The 12,191-nt window shown below is 39.2% G+C and overlaps 1 long non-coding RNA gene across 1 annotated transcript; it reads right to left on the bottom strand.

Annotated features, from left to right (window-relative positions):
- Positions 1–4,709: 4,709 nt before the first annotated feature.
- Positions 4,710–6,151, bottom strand: LOC134304370 (uncharacterized). Its single transcript, XR_010007835.1, has 3 exons — positions 6,068–6,151; positions 5,682–5,747; positions 4,710–4,948 (listed from the first exon to the last, which is right to left on the bottom strand). It is a non-coding gene; the product is annotated as an uncharacterized LOC134304370 (long non-coding RNA).
- Between the last annotated feature and the right edge of the window lie 6,040 nt (positions 6,152–12,191).

Genomic DNA, 12,191 nt, shown 5'->3' with positions numbered 1-12,191 from the left:
TTTTCCTTCATAGGTTGCAGGACGTCCTCATGTGTGTTTGTTTAAATATCGGTATGTCTAGACTAAAGTTAACGTAAAATACGTTTGGAGAGTCGGGTGACTAAAATTCGGGACCAAGCAAGCACATGTTGGACCAGCTAATACGTTTCTGATTCGTACACCTCAGTTTTATACACATTTAGATTCTTTATTTCTTGTTTTGCCATAAAATAACGATGCTTAAGATAATAGAGACTGGCACTGTTTTCCAATCTAAAGGCAGCGGACTAGACTGATTTGAGAGCTGAGGTTTGTCATTTTGGCCAAATTTGGTATATTGTAGACACAGTTTGGCGAGGCAGAGAGGTCACAGTAACCAAGCAGTCATCAAAAATAACTCGAGTGAGACCTTTTTTAGTGCATCCGATTGCGTCACACTTCCTCTCCACTAATGCCGACCCCTGCCCTAATTTGAGGAGAACGAATCTAACGCACGCCCCCTTCGACACTTGGGCAGCAGCCGTATGCATTTTGTCACTCACACTGGGCGAGTGCATATATGCGAATCAGCCCTGTGTACGGAGAGACACACCCTTTTCACACCCTTTCCTTGCCTCTGTGCAGGTGCCATTAATCAGCCAGCAGAGGTCGCAGTGCATCAGTTACGAGGAGTCCCTATTCGGCTTAATACCCCACCCCTATATGAACAACAGGCTAGATGGCAGAGCTGGGACTCAATACGATGTATTCGAAATCCCAGCTCTGCTGCGCCACCTGAGCGGCGCATGTAGCTAGCTTTAAAAGGCTTAACGTCTTGCATCTGCAATTTACAGGCTAGCTAACTAAATTGAAGAAACAGCTACAGCTGGTTTACGATCATTTATCTGGTAAGTAAATAATGACTAAACAAACGTCATGTGCACAGTGTGCTAATACTATGACGTATAAACATGCCGTTCCTTTTCATATCAATACAGAATGCATGTTGTTGACTTCTCTGAATTTCACTTTAGGCGGTAACGCTACGCTTAAGGGTTCTGTGGGTAAAACGGCCTAACCGTGTCACCTCGCATCTTATTAGCATTGGCTAGATTGCTCATGCTGGCTAGACATGTAAAAGCTCGCACTGCTGTTAGATTTTCCCAGCGAGAAATGAAACGTTTGCAGTCTGCTAGCAGTTATAATGCACCAAAAGACAGGGCGTTAACAGACATGACATATAAGAGCAATTAGACCTGCTTTATACTTTAAGCGCTTTGAAGGGAACACGTGTCTTTAAGCCTGGGGTCTGTGAACAGACAGTAATGTGGGACAGAACTGGTTAATTCATCCTGCTTACTAGCTTAAAAATGTGGTGACAAGTTTCATTACCTGTATCTCTAACAGTCACGACTACTGCATAGTTTATGGGCCGTTCAGCTAGTCAGACTTTTATCTTTAAAACAAAAACCATTTGGCTGTTTATCTGACCTTCAAAAGGTGATAAAAGCCTGTTTGAAAGGACGATGATCCTCAACACAACACGTTATTTATGGTTACAACCAGGGCAGCTGCCTTCAGAATGGAAAACATGATCATTTTGTATCTGTGTAGATTAATAGAAGAGAATATACAGTACATGTAGAGGAATTATGCGGTTGCTTAGCATTACGTCGTGGATTCTTTGCTTCGTTAATTACAGCAGACGAGTGTAGAAATAATCACATAATTCTTTCCCTCTTGCACGCGCACACATTACGGAGCACACGTTACACTTTTAAATCAAATAGTTTGTAGAGACGTTTATATTTTCCTACAGATATATGATATAGCCTCATTGTTTGATCATTAGCTACAGCTGAATATTGCTGAAGTTGTAAAGCTTCACATGGAACAGCGACATGAAACTGTTACCTTATAGTAGTAAGTGGAAGTTTGTCCGGACAGTCAGATGTAATCCATGAACCCAAACTAAAATAATAATAATAATTGTTTAGCTTGACTTTGCCATGAGCTTAGGGGCTTCCGTGCAAGAAAAAAAGCGCCCACCCCAGAATCTGCATGGGTTTTTTTTTGTGCTTTTCTTTGCCTGGCAGCTTTTACACTCATTACAATGTAAAGCTTGTTTGACTGTGGACAGCATTACCTATTGCATTAGGCTACTCCAACAGCTTTAAACCTCTGGCTGCCCTGTTTTTGTGATTCTCGAATGACATCTTTTGATGTCTACTCTCTATATTTGTTAAAAAAGACTTTTTGCATTTGTATTATTTTTTAGCATTCTTGCTCTTTCCCTCACACACACTCGTATAGTTCTACGTATATCATGTGGTTCGATCGTCCACGGCCCCATACAGAAAAGATGGCGGGATATGTGAACAAGGCAGATGCCTTCTGTACAGAACTGTGCTGGTCTGTGTTGGAGATAAAACTGAACTGTTTTCTAACCCACATACATTGTATTGAAACTCCGCTGCGCTTCCATTTTAGTCATAACGTTGATTAACTGTAAATATATCGGTGTAAGAAACGTCTAATTATATGTTTTATTAAAATGGCATTACATCCATTGAGGTGGGTTTTCATTTATCAGAATTGATTAACCTTTTTCCCCCAATTGTACATCACAATCTATAAAAAACGTCCAGTAGGTTTTAAGGCTCATTTAGCCAGTCGATATTTTGCCCTCTGTAGGTTCTATATATATTTTATTGATCTATAAGGGTATCAAAACAGATTTGATATAGGTAACCTGTACACCTGGGTTTGACCATAGCAGTAAATCATACCAATTAATAACGACATTGTTGTAGTATTTGTGAAGGAGCTACATTCCTTATCACAGTGCCAAAAAGGTCCAGAGAAAAATAGTAACAATTAAATAAACACATTTTAATAGCGCAGAAACACAAAATGAACTTGTACACGATCGCCCCCTTGTGGATGGTTTATGTTGCATCCTGTAAACCACAGTAGGACCAGATTGTACAAAGCAAAACAGAGAGAGTAAGATGCTTGGAGTTGGGTAAAAGATTATGTTGCTTGAAAAAGTTTTATAAACTCTATAAACTCCTGTACGATACAATAACATAATAAATGTTGTATTTATTCGATTGTTTTGAAAGAAGGTGGTAATATTGGGGCACAGAGCGGCACATGCGGCTGGTAGATTGGGTGCCACACTGCGACATTGATTCTTGCTTTGGTTCACTGCCTGTGAGGAGTTTAGCATGTTTTCCCCGTGGTTGTGTGGGTTTTCCTGTCTAAAACCTGCAGGAGGCGTCCAGGGTGAATTTCTGGGTGGCTTCGGACACACCGCGATTAAGATAAAGAGGTTAATAAAAAATAATGAATAACATAATAAAATGAAGGTTGTGGTTTTGAGCTGTATGTTTCTTATTAACACTGTATTACATTAGCCAGCAACACAGGTACATTTCTGGGTAAAAATGAAGCAAGAAAACCGCTGAAAATGTTCAAAAGTGTGTTGGTTGGTGCTTTGTTTTAATACGTAGATTTAATTGATAGTTTTGTCTTTGTAATTAACAGCTTGAATGTAAGTTTATATTCGGTGTAAACATTTACCCTCAGTGCTAAACTATAGCGCGCTGTGTTCACGGTTTTACTGTGTTTGGCGCCATCTTCTGTTCAAATGAAGAACATGTCCTCAACCACTGAAGGTGCTTAACATTATAAAATGCGTTGTGTTTTATGCTTTATTATAAATTTAACTTTATACATCAATAAATACTTAATATAGTTCAGTGATAAATAATTTTTACAGCTAATATTAATAGGAAAATATACCAGAACCGTCTTTAGTTTGGTCATGCTGTGTCTTGCCACGTATGCTAACAACTAGCACGTTTACTGTCAATAATTTATTATAATTTTTCTTCTCATTTTGATTTACATATTCTCTCTAATGTGTGAAGGTGTGATTTTGCTTTTTTAAAATGTTCGTGTAGTTATTTACTAGGTGCTCAGGTGGTGCAGTGGTGCTAGGATCCAGGTTTGAATCTCAGAAGTGCTGTCGGCCAGCCGGGCGTCTAACAGACACAACCAGCTTTGTCTGAGGGACGGGAATCATCGAGGGCCTGTGATAGACCGGCGCCTGTCCCTGCACCTGAAATGTTAATAATGCAGCATCTGTTACGCTAGTCCACCATCGCTGAGATCTACGTCAAAGGTGCTGTCGGCCAGCCGGGCGCCTAACAGACACGATTAGCTTTGTCTGAGGGATGTGGGGTGGGATCTGTTCCTAGGCCCAGTGTTTCCTGGTGGAACCAGACCATTCACTACCCTGACTAGGATAAAACCATTAATGAAAATGAGATGAAAAATGTATTTGCTTCTGTACATTACAGACCTGCCATGACCCAGTACATTACCAGCACCAGTACATTACCAGCACCAGTACATTACCAGCAGGATCTTCACTGCCATCTCTTTTAGGGTAAACGATGCACACACGCCTGTTTTTTGCCTTTGAACACATAATTTTTATTTATACTGAGAAAAGCTGGTAATTTAAAACAACAACATGAGGATAAAATACAGTACACGGTCTGTCAGGTTAAACACGCACATGGCTACATCATTTATTTTTACAGATAACAGGACAGGAAAAGAATTAAGCAAACAATATTAAGGTCTTCAATATTTCCATACATATATGATAACCATAAAAAGTGTCAACTTTTATATCTACTAAAGGTGTTGGAATCTGCATTTAAATCTTCCCCCAAACACCTAAAGATGAATAAATGATGAAAAATTCTCTATAGAGTAATTTATATGAATATCACCGGCTAGCTTGCATTGTTTGCTCCAATGTTCCGGTTTATCTAATAAATAACAAACTTATTAGAAGTATTTCACCAGGTTCCTGGGGAAGGTAGGGCAGGATTCAGAAGAGTAGTTTGTAGATCATGAACACTAAAAACAAGAAGGCTATGATACAAATAGCTTTCTCAGGCGTAATGCCGACCTGTAGAAAGAGAAAGAGACAGAACACACAGTTCAGATCACTCCAGAGTTATACTCGATTGTTAAATTATTAAATATAATCTTTGTAGAACAGAAATATGTTTGTTTATATGTAATGTCTGGTTTAGAACGTGGCCATAATAATAAATGTTCTGATTCATTTTAGCATTTCTGTAAGTGGATTTGCACAGGACAACAGTGATTTGAATGCTACTCACATATGTACTTAGCTAACTGGCTTTCTATTATTATATGTCTTTATAATCAGTAAAATAGAATACTGACCAATGGTTTATTTCTATAAATTTATAGATCCTGTTATTTTTTAATTAGTTGCTTCTACACCAATTTTAGTATTATCATTATTATAATTATTCATTCATTCATAATTGATTCATTCATTCAATCATTCAATCATTCATTGTCTGTTTTACCACCGCTTTGTCTGATTCAGGGTCGTGGATTCAAACACGTCGGACAGGTCGCCAGTCCACACACACACTTGTACACACACACACACAGTTTTTATTATCTTCAGTTACCCTTACTGCATGTCTTTGTACTTGTGGACAAGTACATAGACCTGGGAATTAAACCCAGGACCCGCTTGCTGTGTAATAATAATAATAATCAATGATTTATTTATATTATTTAAATTATTTTAAAATACCTGATTTAAAAGTTGGTCAACATTAAAAGGTTTTACAAAATGTAAATGTAAATTTTTCACCTACATTATTGTTCTTGTACTGAACACAGGACTGTTCAGGTTGCTCCCAAGTGACAGATGATGTGAATTTCTGAGGGAAACAGAAGATAAATTATATTAGAATTATATTATATTAGCAAACATAGGCAAAGGAAACAGAAAGGTTCTTAGTAACATAACTACTGTAAGAATAAAACTTTACTAAGATTTTAACATCATTCTTGTGGTGTTGAATTATGTAAGGTAGCCTACATCATTCAGGTAACACCACACCCACTGTAAAATATGGTGGTGATAGAATCCCGTTGCTGCAGTGCTTTTCAGCAGCAGCGACCTGCAGTCGGTCGGGATTCATTCATTTCACTAATAAAGGATGTATTTTCCCAACCTGGTCATTACAATAATACTCACGTTCTCTTCTGCTCTCAGATGCTGTTTTACGGCTTTTATCGCGTCTTCATTGCGCGAACAGTCCAGCAGTCCTTGGTCTTCATGATACAGGCAGTCCACAGCAAAGACCCGACCACGGTTCACACTCCATTTGCTGTCTGGAGCTACCAAATAGGGATCGAACGTGTGGTGAAGCACCACAAGGACGACTTGTTTGTTTACTGTAAGAAAAAAGAACAGGTACACAGTTATAGTATGTAAGTGCTACAAGTTTGTAATCAAATTAGGAGTCATTTTTAGTACTGAACTTATTATGTGTGATCAAGAGAGACAAGAAAAGCCAGTATTCTCACTTTGTTATGGCTTATCTAACATATCTTTAGAACTTTAACATGTCTACTTGGCAGCAGTAAAACATGGTAACTCACCACTGCTGAGATATTTTACTCGTGTGTTTGAATCTCAGCCCTGCAGACATGATTGGCTAATGTCATGTAGGTTAAAGGGCCAACGGGACTTATCATAATGGCTTAAGGTGCCAGCAGAGATGGGGAATAATGGAGATCAGTGCCTGACTCTATGTGCGTGATACTGATCCCTATGTGAACCCGCCTCGGGCGGGTGAAAAGAAGTGGTTGGCAACTGCACACGTGTCGGAGAGGGCGTGTACCCTTCTTGGTTAGGGTCAAAGTCTGCAGCAGTGATGACGAGATATAACCAGGGTAATTGGATATGACTAAAAAATGTTTTCATTGTGATGGTAAGGTTTAAAATGACTGAGGTTCAATTAACTCAACCAGCTTACCAGTTTAGTTAAATTAACTGGTTGATTAAGTAATTAAGGTTATTCTGTGTGTGTGTGTGTGTGTGTGCACAATTGTGTGTTTACCAGGTATTTTCTCCATTGCCTCCTGAATGTTTGTCCCCATCCGGGACACCACAGGGACAAAAGCAACGATAATGTCACACTGATCCTCCAAGTTCACTATTTCAAAATTGGTTGAAAGCATGAGTAGATCCATAAAGGTCTTGTGGGATCCCTTGGTGTTCCCCATGACCATGACATGTAATTTATTCATTACTGGAAACACAGATCAGAAAACAACAGCACATTAGAACTGTGGCTTCTAATTCCTGGTATGAATACACACTTATATACACTATATTGCTGAAAGTATTCACTCACTCAGCCAAATCATTGCATTCAGGTGTTCCAATCACTTCCATAGCCACAGGTGTATAAAACCGAGCACCTCGGCATGCAGACTGCTTCTACACACATTAGTGAAGGAACGGGTCGCTCTCAGAAGCTCAGTGAATTCCAGCGTGGTACCGTGATGCCACCTGTGCAACAAGTCCAGTCGTACTTGTCTGACTGCATTGTGCCGAGTGTAAAGTGTGGTGGAGGGGGGATTATGGTGTGGGGGTGTTTCTCAGGACATGGGCTCGGCTCCTTAGTTCCAGTGAAAGGAACTCTTAATGCTTTAGCATACCAAGAGATTTTGGAATTTCATGCTCTCAACTTTGTGAGAACAGTTTGGGGATGGCCCCTTCCTGTTCCAACATGACTGCGCACAAGTGCACAAAGCACAAGCTCCATAAAGACGTGGATGAGCCAGTTGACTGGCCTGCACAGAGTGCTGACCTCAACCCCATAGATCACCTTTGGGATGAATTACAGCGGAGACTGTGAGCCAGGCCTTCTCGTCCAACATCAGTGTCCGACCTCACAAATGCACTTCTGGAGGAATGGTCAGAAATTCCCATAAACACACTCCTAAACCTTGTGGAAAGCCTTCCCAGAAGAGTTGAAGCTGTTATAGCTGCGAAGGTTGGGCCGACATCATATTAAACCCTATGAATTAATAATGGGAGTCACTCAAGTTCATATGAGAGTGAAGGCAGACGAGCGAATACTTTTGGTAATATAGTGCATATGATAGAACAGTTATTAGCAACATTAGCAGTTTATTATTTTGAAATAGTTGATCCCTATATGGATCTGAAAGGGATAAAGTTCGAGAACCGGGCTTCCACTGTATGTGGGCGAATGAGCTGCTGTGGCGCCCCCTAACGGTAGTGAATCATCAGTGTCTTCATAGTGGAGAAAATCCACAGCCAGCACATTATTACGATTCACACAGTATTTACTGTCTGGAACAACCTGATCTGGATTAAAAGTGTTGTGGATGACTACTAGGACCACAGGGCGGTGTGCTGTTAAAACAAAAAGACGATGTTGAGTTAAACACCAGATCAGAAGTAAGATCAGTGATTCTGAACACAGTAACTTTTTTACTTGGAATCTTTTCAAGAGCAGCTCCAATGTCTGTTCCAGCCCGAGACACAATAGAGACAAAAGCCAGGACGACGTCACACTCATCCACCGAATATACCTGCTGGAGCTGAAGGCGTCTTTTCTGCTTCTCCAGGATCTCTAGGTCAGCACCCAGGGTCTTTCCAAGTACCATCATGAAGAAAGTGAGTGTTTCTGTTCCTGTAGACACAGTGGTGCACAGTTACAGTGTGAGTGAAAATCTGCAGCTTTAAAACCTTCAGTAGGGCTACGATTTTAATTTGCAGTTAATTTACGTTATTTTGTAATATCAACAGCTTAAGAAAATCTAAACCTTTGCTCTCTGTGGTCGGGTATATCCTGTTCTCTTTATTCTCGAGATGTCTCTATAGTACTCTGTTGGACGGTCTATAGTTTACAATGTACTGTCTGGCAATTTTGCTCCATTTTTAAAAGCTTTTCTATTTTGACTATTAAATTGTTAGCTCGTAAGTGATGTAAGAAAAATGAGGAAGCTGCTGCATTTTTATTCATACATGATTCTACTATTCTCTTTGTTGGGTGCTGCTCCTGTATTTAGGCGTCATCACAGCCGATTATTCTGTGATCTGGAACCGTTTTCCTGATGCGGCTCTTTATTTTTATTATGGTTTAGTACCGACACTGACAAGTGCACCACCCAGTAACCAGGACTGTTCAGCCACCCTCATACACAGAGCAGTTTTAACAGTTAAGAGTTGAAACTACAGCTATAAATGATCTAGAATTCAACATGAAAGAAATAAACAAACCTTCAATCATGTTGGAGGTTGATGGAGCCGTTATGTGAGGCGTGTACAGATGTTGAGCTGCTTCCTGACTGCTGCAGTGCAGAGACTTCAGGTTTACTTTCTCTTTCTCCTATCAGAATTCAGTCAACACACACACACACACACACACACACACACACTCACACACACACACTTAAAGTAAGTGATGTCTATGGATGGTGACTCCCCTCCTGAACAATAACACCTCTCCTCCTCTTTACCTTCTTTATCACCTTCCATTTCAGCCATTTACAGGTGAAGTTTGAGTTTAATGTTTTAAATGTTCCTCTTATCATTAATGTTGCCTACATACATTTACATTTTAAACTTTGCATGAGCAACAATCAGGATGAGCCATGTAGTTACATTCAGTACACAAGCATGTCGCTTTTTAATGCAGGTCCATCTGAAAGATCAAGCGTCACAGACATTCTGGGCTGTCTGAATTCTTAAATATTGTTATGGACTGTAGACATTACTAGTACAGTAGGCTCTACTGCTTTGGTCTCAGAACAGTTTACCTGTATTAATGAAGGAAACGAGTCTCTTTCATTGCTTGTTACATCAGAAATAATCCGCATTCTCAGTACTGGGCAGTTTAGGGCAGTTGTAGCCTAATGGTTAAGGTACTGAACTAGTAATTGAAAGGTCACTGGTTCAAGCCCCACCACTGTCAGGTTGTCACTGTTGGGCCCTTGAGCAAGGCCCTTTACCCTCAATTGTTTAGACAATATACTGTCACAGTACTGTAAGCTGCTTTGGATAAAAGCATCAGCTAAATGCCGAAAATGTAAATGTTTAAGACGTTCCTGCTTGTTCAGAAACCGAAGTGCAGACCCCCTGAGACCACGCCTTGGAGTCTGTGGGGTTTCTATTTTCTCTTTTAGAGAACCACAGCCACAGAATTTGAATTCTTTAGGACGCATTTGCACTCTGTTCAGTCTTAAACATCAGCTAACATTAGTCAGAGTCTCTTAATTATACATAGTTATTAAAATTATAAGTGTGTACAGGCACTACAGTGTTAGTCTCTGTCTGTAAATACACAAATACACAAGTTCATCTAAACAGTTTAAACATTAAATTCATATAAAAGCTCAGTATGATGATGTGAGGTGGATCAGTGTGAGAAATCGCTGATATAAAGTCTGCTCTTCTTTTTCTGTTTTACTTTCACTGCTCCGTCTTCTCTGAACTTCTCTTGCATTTACAATAAAGCACTAAACCAAAAGTGTTCTTGTGCATTTAAAGCCATAACATAAATGGTATGCATTTTTTTACCCAACATATTGTCAGAAAACCCACACTGAATGTATTTACTTTATTAGCATTGTAAGAATTTTCAGATAACAGCAGCTGATATAAGGACAGATTTTACAGCTAATTTTAATAGGAAAATATATCAGAACCGTCTTTATTTCGGCCATGCTGTGTCTTGCCACGTATGCTAGCACATTTACATTTACAACTAGCACGTTTACTTTCAATAATTAACTATTATTTTTCTTCTCATTTTGATTTACATATTCTCTCTAATGTGTGAAGGTGTGATTTTGCTTTTTTAAAATGTTCGTGTAGTTATTTACTAGGTGCTCAGGTGGTGCAGTGGTGCTAAGCTCCAGGTTTGAATCAGAAGTGCTGTCGGCCAGCCGGGCGTCTAACAGACACAACCAGCTTTGTCTGAGGGACGGGAATCATCGAAGGCCTGTGATAGACCGGCGCCTGTCCCTGCACCTGAAATGTTAATAATGCAGCATCTGTTACGCTAGTCCACCATCGCTGAGATCTATGTCAAAGGTGCTGTCGGCCAGCCGGGCGCCTAACAGACACGATTAGCTTTGTCCGAGGGATGTGGGGTGGGATCTGTTCCTAGGCCCAGTGTTATCTGGTGGAACCAGACCATTCACTACCCTGACTAGGATAAAACCATTAATGAAAATGAGATGAAAAATGTATTTGCTTCTGTACATTACCAGCACCAGTACATTACCAGCAGGATCTTCAATGCTTTCAGTGGCATCTCTTCCACGGGTAAACGATGCACACACGCCTGTTTTTTGCCTTTGCACACATCATTTTTATTTATACTGAGAAAAGCTGGTAATTTAAAACAACAACATGAGGATAAAATACAGTACACAGTCTGTCGGGTCGGCAACATCATTTATTTTTACAGATAACAGGACAGAAAAAAAATTAAGCAAGCAAAGGTCTTCAATATTTCCATACATATATAAGAACCATAAAAAGTGTAAACTTTTATATCTACTATAAAAGGTGTTGGAATCTGCATTTAAACCTTCCCCCAAACACCTAAAGATGAATAAATGATGAAAAATTCTCTATAGAGTAATTTATATGAATATCACCGGCTAGCTTGCATTGTTTGCTCCAATGTTCCAGTTTATCTAATAAATAACAAACTTACTAGAAGTATTTCACCAGGTTCCTGGGGAAGGTAGGGCAGGATTCATCAGAGTAGTTTGAAGATCATGAACACAAAAAACAAAATAAATGCACTGATAAAAATAGCTTTCTTAGGTGTAATGCCAACCTGTAGAAAGAGACAGAACATTAGATCACTCCAGAGTTATAATCTTCAATTATTAAATTATTAAATATAATCTTTGTAGAACAGAAATACGTTTGTTTATATGTAATGTCTGGTTTAGAATGTGACCATAATAATAAATGTTCTGATTCATTTTAGCATTTCTGTAAGTGGATTTGCACAGGACAACAGTGATTTGAATGCATTTCACAAATAATGCAATCAACAAATATTATTTAAATTATTTTAAAATACCTGAATTAAAAGTTGGTCAACACTAAAAGATTTTACAAAATGTAAATGTGATTGTTTCACCTACATTATTGTTCATGTACTGAGTCAAACGTTCAGGTCGCTTCCAAGTGACAGATGATGTGAATTTCTGGGGAAATAGAAGATGAATTATATTAGATCACATACTTAATATTTGTCAAGGATAAATAGTCCACATTGATTGTGATTAAATCAGGGAGAAGAACATAACTCAGA

The sequence above is a fragment of the Trichomycterus rosablanca genome, chromosome 27 (genome assembly GCF_030014385.1).
Source record: "Trichomycterus rosablanca isolate fTriRos1 chromosome 27, fTriRos1.hap1, whole genome shotgun sequence".
Lineage (NCBI taxonomy): Eukaryota > Metazoa > Chordata > Actinopteri > Siluriformes > Trichomycteridae > Trichomycterus > Trichomycterus rosablanca.
Note: the sequence above shows the minus strand (reverse complement) of the source record. Positions and strands in the feature narration are given on the sequence as shown.